This window comes from Pygoscelis adeliae, unplaced genomic scaffold (genome assembly GCF_000699105.1).
Source record: "Pygoscelis adeliae isolate BGI_AS28 unplaced genomic scaffold, ASM69910v1 Scaffold181, whole genome shotgun sequence".
Classification (NCBI taxonomy): Eukaryota; Metazoa; Chordata; class Aves; order Sphenisciformes; family Spheniscidae; genus Pygoscelis; species Pygoscelis adeliae.
The window spans coordinates 253,678-262,373 of record NW_008824360.1 but is presented as its reverse complement, the minus strand read 5'-3'; positions in this window follow the sequence as shown (position 1 = coordinate 262,373).

Here is an 8,696-nt window from a genome sequence, read left to right as displayed (position 1 = left end):
AGCCAACTTAGACTGCAAGTGAAGGGAAACTGCCTTTAGATAGAGTTCAAGCAAAGAAAAACCTATATATAAAGATTATTGTACCCTTTGACTTCTGCCAACCTCATTAAAACTATTGAAATTACAGAGGTTATTAGCCAGCCCATACTTGCTCAGTAGAAAGATTTTCAAGGAACCATTGTACCAGGGAGAAGTACTGTCATTAACGCTGGGGTTGCACCAATTAAACCTCCTATTCAATACCCTCTTCTCCTGCCCTGGGTGGTGGTGTGTAATAGTCCTCGTGGGCCTCTCCCCATGATTTTGTCCAATTGCTATTGAAATAATTTAGTCTTTTTGGTCTTGATAGCATTCTGCCACCTAACAGTGTGTACCCTGGGGTCTCCTTACTTTTTGCAACTGAGTTTATTTTCCATTTGCTGGCTCCCTGGTGATTAGGGTTTTGTAAACCTCTGTTATGTCCATTCCCACATCTCTTTGAGGACTCAGAAGTCCTAATCAGCTTAATCTTTCCTAGCATGGAAACACTTCAGTTGTCCTGGCTACCTCTCCCCTCTCTCTAGGTCGGCCTCAAGCCACAGAGAGGAAGAGTGTCTCACTCCCAGGAGCTGCCCTGGCTCTCTCCAGCTCCAGCTCCCCATGCTTGGGGAAGAGTTGCAAGGATAGGCAACAAAGTGCTGGACATTCCCATGGATGTTGCGGGGATCAGAAGTCAGGACACCACCTCCCCACCCCATCTCTTCCCCCAGACAAATCCACATCTGGACACAAATGACTCACTAATCCTATTAGAAAACAGCATTTCAGGCCCATGCTGTAGTCCAAGCTCCATCTGCATTCATAGTAATGTAATTCAGGAGTGACCCAGATTTACAATGGATAAACAATGATGTAATGCTATAGTATGAGAGAAGAATTACATCCTCATATGTATATACACACACACCAATATATATATATAAAAAAATAAAACATTTCTATTTCTTAGAGAACATTGTGAACTCCTCAAATAGCCTCTCAGTAGCAAAATAAAAGCATGTGGCTTGCACTTTTCTGGAACATTAAAATGCCATTTCCTTCTAAACAGAAGAAATTCAGACTATGGTTGGCTTTATTTTCCCCAGAGCTGGTCAGACTCATTGCAGAGATTTTCAGAAGTCTTGGAAGCACAGAGCTCTCCCTGGCACACCCACCGGGACCACTGCTTGCAGGTTTGTGTTTGGACATTAATTTTAGAACCATTTCCAAGGATTTTTTAACTGGGCCTGAGGATGTGCCAAACAAGTGAAACTTATTACAGACTCAAGCTCCTAGCATGAGAATTATTTGAAGGGAGGAAAATCTGCACTGTTTTTAATTTACAAAGAACAGAAACAGCATTTTGGTTTCAGTTTTTGTTTCAGATATTTTCAGGAATTAGAATTATTCCTATATACCTGACCTCTAAATGACACTGATCTTGTTGATGCAAATGGCAGCTCTAATATTTCTTAAACACCATTTTCTAAGAGAATGTGTGCTTATTTCCTCAACTCTTTCTCATGCCATTATTTGACAGTTAACACTTTCTGGTAGTGCCAGATCTGGCAACATTTTGGAGCCCAGCATGCAATAATCGCCTGAAAGACACAGGCAGCACCCAGGTTAGGTTATGTGACACCCAGCATGTGCGTCAAGCCACATCCAGGACATCTCCCAGACATAAAAGGACCAGTGGAAGATGCCTGGGCTGTGCTGAAGGTTCATCTCAGTCCTACAGCCACCCCATGCCATCGCTACCTTTATTTATTTATTTTTAATCATAATCACTTGGGCTTCTGGGTAATTGGAACAATTAGGGTGATTAATTGCATGTTTGCAATAAAAACAGAAGACCAGGGAGGGTTACATTACAGGCTAAATATTTTCAGAAAACTCTATCAGCTGGTAGACATAACAAATGCGATCAGTCCAACGCAACATGAAGCTGCGCACATCGTGCAAACTGGTTTGCTCTGGAACTCAAATCTCTTTAAAAGAAGCCAAAGTGTTTAAAAAAATAAACTAAGTCAGAGTGCATAGGGGGAAAAGAAATATTGACATGTGAGGCCGCTGTACTTCCAACATAAAGAAACATTGTTTTCTCTTTGGTCCTTTTATTGTCTAAATAGAAAGTGCAAAGCACAGGAGAAAGCACACAACAAGGCAAAGTGCACAAGTGAAGGTCATTAGCTTTTGCTTGGAAGCAATGAGTTACACTGAAAGGAAAATCAGAAAAGCACACAGTGGAATACCTACAATACTGACACACTCCCTAATGACAGCAAGAAAGCAGACTAACCTGCCTGCCACTACAACTCAAACACCAAGGATTTTGGAGAGGGAAGTTAAAGCCAAGAACATAAGATACTCACATTGAAAGTTTGCTTTGTGGAACCCTTGCTTACGAATCTGGGCTTTCATCTTCTACTCATCAGTATGCTACTGAAATGCTTAAATATAGCTGCAACCAATGCCTCTTTCCAGATTTCTTTGCAACCACCTGGTCTCCAAAGATCCACTGTAACTAAACGGAGCACGAACGCTTACTCAGATACACTTTGCAAAGAAGAAGAAACAACAGTCAAGAACAGGCATTGTCCATCCCTGCCCTTAAAGCCGTGCCAGTGTATGGCAAAGTGTAAAATTCCCTGTAAGGGAGGGGATGTCCTGGATCTCCCACAGCCATGCCAAACATGGCTCATCTATCACAATGTTGTTATCATGGCCACCGTCTTCCTAGCTGTCTTCTAAAGAATATGACAGCTGCCAGTGTTGTGTGATAAGCTCAGGTGTGCTCTGCAGAAGGGCTGCACATCTCTGAGCAGGGCTGACAAGACAGGGCATAGCTCCGCACCGAGGCAGGCAGAATTCTGTCAGCTCCTGAGCCGCAGCCCTTGCCATCATCAGCATGGAGATGTCTGCCCCCACACACCACACAGACATGCCCTTGGGCAGCTCAGTCCAAACCAATCTTTAATATCAGTGATTCTATAGGATCTGGTCCATGGTGCTCATCAGTTAGAGTCTTATCTTCGGCTACTCAGCGAGGTGCACTATAAAATTTCTACATAAACAAAAAGCCAGCTTCTTACATTGCCCACACTACCGCATACTTGCTTGGTTACATGGAGAAAAAAGTGAATAGTGAAAGGTTTTATGTTCCATTTGTATGATTGGAGACTTTGTGCTTTAACACAAGCACCAGGGTCACAGGGCAGGAACACGGTGTTTTCTTTCCAGTAAGCATGAAACTGACATTTATTAGATGAGTGTTTTCTCTTATTTAAGTTGATTACATTTTAACTCAATTCAACAATGCTGGAAAACATGACAAAATATTCTGGAGTGTTTAATCAATATGAATGTAATGGACAAATATTTGAAATTTAAAATAAGAGTATATTGCAACAAAAATACGTTCTTTATTCCTGTAGGTCTGTCTCTTTGATTCTAGTCACTGCCAAGTGTTTGTGTCTCTGCATTTGGGAAATCTGTGTTAAACATTTCTCTTTAGATGAGAAAAGTCTTCTCAATGCCAGTCTGTCTTGTGATTAATTATTGAAGAAACTGGTTTTTATTTTTAATTTAACTGCAGAATTTTTGTCAGACTCATTAAACTGCCAAGTCCTTACCTGTTTAAGAAAAGCAACATGAATGTGTAAGAGGAGTGAAGAGCAGTGGAAGAGTGCTGAGGTACACACCAGTAGCATTTCTGTACATTCCCTCCAGAAGGGGCCCATATTTTCCACATGTGTTTTCAGGTGTCATCACATTAAAATCAAACAAAAAAAGCAAAATTAAAACACTGGCTCTTCTGCAGTCAAATGCGTATCTATTATCAATCCCAAACAGGTTAAACGCCAAACATCTGAATGCATTTTCCTGCGTCCTCCCTTGGAGCCTCACTTACTACAAAGGGGCAGGCTTCCTCTAGCTCCTCGTAGCTGCATTAGCTCCAGCCCACACAGTGATTCAGTGCTGCCACCACCTTCTCCGCAGTGGGGACATGAAAGAGCTGCTGGGGCAGCTGGGGCCACTAAAAGTCACACACTTCTACCAGCACCTGCGACCAAGGCTCTTAGAGACAGGAGTTGTGGACACTTTGGCACAGCTCAGTGCTAGCAGGTAGGACTCCAGCCAGGCTGAGAGTTGCTCTATCCTACTTGTCATTCAACCACATTTGTGACTGTTCTGCATTTAGACACCCATCTTCCCTTTTGTTAGCTTTTCCACTGCAGGACAGTATAAACGACATGTTAAAGCTTTGAATGTACTTCCTTTAGCTACAGGCTGTTACTTTTTAACACAAATAGACTTGTTGCTACAGGGGAAGAAGCATCCTTCTCCAGCTTAGACCAAGCTTTGCATTCAAATATCCAATTTGCTATGGGGACAGTAACTTCAGTTTGATCACTGCAGAGAAGGCAAAGAGAGTCACCCTAGAGCCCATTCCAATGGCTAAGTGACTGTACAACAAAATGAATATTTCCATTGTCATTTTAGTTACTATCAAGAGAAAGCATATGCTTATTCCTTTAATATTTCAGCACTTAATTTACCAGTTACACAGAAAAGTATTCTGAAGCTCATGGAGCTCTGATTTCATGTTTAAACCAAGGTCCAGAAAAACTAATATAATCAACAAGCACCAGTTCAGTGAGAACTTCTGCAAACATTAGAACCATTCATGAAAATTTGACTAAAATGGGTAGTTTGAAAAAAATGCACAGCCATTTTAATTCACTTCTCACTTATTATTCAGTACACTACTCTTAACCCATTTACATCTTGTAAAATACTCCTTAACAAGGAATAGAAAGATAGCTAAAAATTCTGCTTTTTCTGACAAGACTTTTTTGGAAGCTGTAAAATATACAGTAGCTCTGTTTAATGGGTAGTATTCTAAAATAGTGAATAAAATTGGCTACTTGATGTTGCTCACACATACAAGAAAAATGAACCACCTATTGGAAAAGATCTGATTTTCCCATTCAGGACACTAAAAACAGCCTCTCCAACCTGAGCTTGATTACGTTAACACAAGCAGTACCTATTCATACAGGCAGTATTACCTGAGGGTACAGCACTTTGCTGAAAAGACAAAACTAACTTCTGATGATCCAGAAATTCCCTAGAGAAAGGTATCAGCCTGGCCTCTTCATTTCAGTCACTGCTCAGGTTGAACAATTCTATCACTAGTCACTCAAAACCTGCAGATCATCCCCTCTCAAAACAGTTTTATTATTCTACTTGCTGAAACTTTGCAGTGCATTGAGGTTGTAGTTTCAAGCTTCTTTACTGCCAGAGACAGAAGCCCCAGTGAAAGTCTTGCTTTGATGGTAAGTGGTTAATGTTATGCTCAGACTCCAAGTTATGGAAAACACTTACACGACAGAGTTAGAGAACCAATCCCATGGACAGAAGCTCATGTTAACCAAAGCACCGGAGGCAGCCTCAGAGCACGGTGACTTAGATTTAGCCTGCTTCTTGGGTTGATCTAACAAGGAGAGCTGCACTGTTATAATTCGATGGCTTCTCATATAAGATGTAGCTCACTTACACCCAAGTCAGACACTTCTGAACTGCATCAGTTCTGCATGCATCCTCCAAACAGTGACTCAGTCCTGCTTATACTGAGAATCTGCCCCTCAACATCATCATGCTTTTAACAAGGATTCTATTGAAAATGATAGATCCTGCTTTGGAGTTTTCATTTCAGAATAACACTGCTGGGATATTCTAGCTAAACATCATACCCTGTCCTTTCCCAGAGATACTTACGGTTTTGCATTCTGGACCACACGTTGCTTTTGTTCTACGGAACGAACATCTTGTAAGGTTCTGAGCCGGCATTCTGATCATAGTTCAATGTATAGTTTACTTTGCATTTTTCAGAGCTGCCTGTGTTTTTGCTGCCTCTGACTGCACATCCCTCTAAAAGGAACTAAACTCACCAGATGAAACACTAGCCCTCCAACCGCAGTCACTTTCTTTGCATGTTTCTGGTTTCTTAGTCAAATTAATTTCTCTAAACTGTGTCTCTCAGTCAGATGTAAAAGCATTTATGTTTGAGGGGAGAAAGTCTTGTGTCTGGTATGGACAAAGTCAATATTCTAGAAATGGTGTGCTTGAATGTACCAGAAGAAGACAAAATGTAGGAAAACACGCTTGAAATAAATAAAGTTGAAATGTGAACTGTGACCAATCCTAAGTAAGTTTGTGTGACTGCTACGAGATCCCCATTGGGTCTTTGTAGGCTCTAGGCTGGTGCCATTTCCTCTAGTTCTCCCTGCTGGAGATCCCACTCCATTGTGATCCATTGTAGCTCTTTATCTGCAAAGGTTCTTCGGTTCCTTGTGCTCTCACTCCAGTTTGAAAACAGAGTGCCATTTTTCTGGGAGGCAGGTTTATACCCTAGGAGAAAAAAAAAGCACTTTAGAATTGCCTTAATTATTATCTAGAACACTAGCGCAAGAGATACCATGCAAACCAGATCTGTACACAGTCTGTACTTCCACAGGTTTATATTATACAATTTTAACAGCTCTCAGACATCATTTTGCTGCAAACTTTTCAAGTCCAAAAAAGGTCTGTAAAACCATTGATCTGACGAAACCAGGATAAGAAGAGAATTAACTGCCTGACTTTACTCAGTAGGCCTGAGGTCAGGTATTGAACAAAGCCTTCCTGACTCAGCTTCAACTACTATACCACCCTGCTTCATGAATCATCCAATAAGAGCGAGCTTATTTAACGTCTACTTAAAAGCTGTATGATTTAAACAAATGTAATAATCACTAATCAATTTGACAACCTTGAGCTTAGAGGGGGAAAGCTAGAAACTTGGTATGAAAATATCTTTGACCAGCCTTTTCCCTAGTTACACAAAGAAGTTTATTTCTTTATATTACTATATAAATATATGTAACTCTCGTGCAGAGAGGTCCTCAAAAACGGGGTCTTAAACTGAAGGTAACACAATATAGGTCAAACTGCACCAACCACCGAACATGCTCTAGAGAGAATGAATACCACTGTCTGCCATACTGAAACAAATGGACAGTCCTCACAGCGCATTATTTTCTTTCTTATAGTGCCCTTTCTTATAGTACTAGGTCCTTTTAGCAGGCAGATCGAGAGTTTCCTACCCTAAAAGGCAAGTGCCTTCCTGAGCTCTAGTCTATTCTGTGGCACCAAGAGCCGTCATTATCCTCTGAACTATCTATTGCATGAGACAGACCATATTTCACTTGGATTTCTTCAACACACCCACCTGCATTTCTTCTAGAGAAACATGCTTACTTGTTTTAGACTTAAAGTAATGGAAAATTCAAGCCACCCTGTTGGTAATCTGTTCCACTGGTTAACCGTCTTCTTCTGAAGTTTCACTTTGAACTTGGAAACTGGTGTAAACAAACCAAATTAGTTCAGCCAGTAAGAAGCACTGTAAAGACACAAATTGGTCTGAAAGAGTCTGATTTCATTTGACCTTGAATCTTCTTAGACTGAAGAAGTTCAACATGAGTAAGCACAAGTCTCACAGGGCTAACATTAGGGCAAAATGTCCATTATAGCTAAATTTAAGTCCAAGGAATCCAAAGCCACGAATAACTGTGTTGAATTACTTTAAAAATAAGGGTATTTTGGCTTAAGTCTTAAATGCTTCCCTTTCCTGTTTTTAAGCTACAGGGTTTTTTTCTTTTAGACTTTTCAAATGGCAAAAATATTCTGAAAGCAAGAACTTCTTAAATGGGTATCAAATGTAAAACTACATCAAGTACCGGTAACACGTGTTACAGGCTTGATTTATACCGTGAAAGGCAATGCCATATATACCTTCCAAAACTTGGTTTTAAACTGTAGTTATTACTTACTATGTAAGCAGTCAGATAGACACCTTGTAACACGAACTTGTCATTTTCATGCTAGTAAGGACTTAGATATGGTTTATCTGACAAAAGTTACACATGTAAGTTAAGCTACTGTATAGAGATGTCCAATATGACTGACCTGCTAGCACACACAAAGCTCTCTCAGCTTTTCCTGGCATGAACAGACCTAAGTGTTTGATGTACCCCCAAGTCTTGCTGTACAACAGCTGTGGCAAACTACCATCCTGCCACCATTACCCCCTTGGCACAGGTAAACACTTTTCTTGGAACTCTGTTGGAGGGCTAGCTGTTTGCTCTGGACCGGTGAACAAACACAAATGCAACAGAAAATCCTCCTCATGGACTGTTTTCCCCTTTGCAATACTAAGGCTGTACTAAGGCACATGCATTACGAAGTGCAAATCAGCAGCCCAGCCGGACCGCGAAGTCATCATTTGCAGTCCATTCCCCCGCCCGTGCAACTCACTGAGGAATTCCACATCATGTGTGGCTACTGCAGCAGGGAAACCGCAAGGGAATTGCGACTTCAAAGCGAGAGCGTTTGCGTCTTTGACCTATGTAAGTAAATGAACATTTTATCACGCCCAGGGCTGAGGTGAGGGGCCCGACACTCACAGGAAGCCCAGGGAACTGACCGGGCTCAGCACCGTGAGGCACCCGGCACCCCCCGGCCCGGCAACCCGCCCACAACGCCAACCGCTGAGCTGCCTCAGCCCCACCGCCGCGCGAGGCGCAGCCGGTGCAGGCGCAGAACCGCCAGCGCTGCCGCCGCTTGGTCCTCCG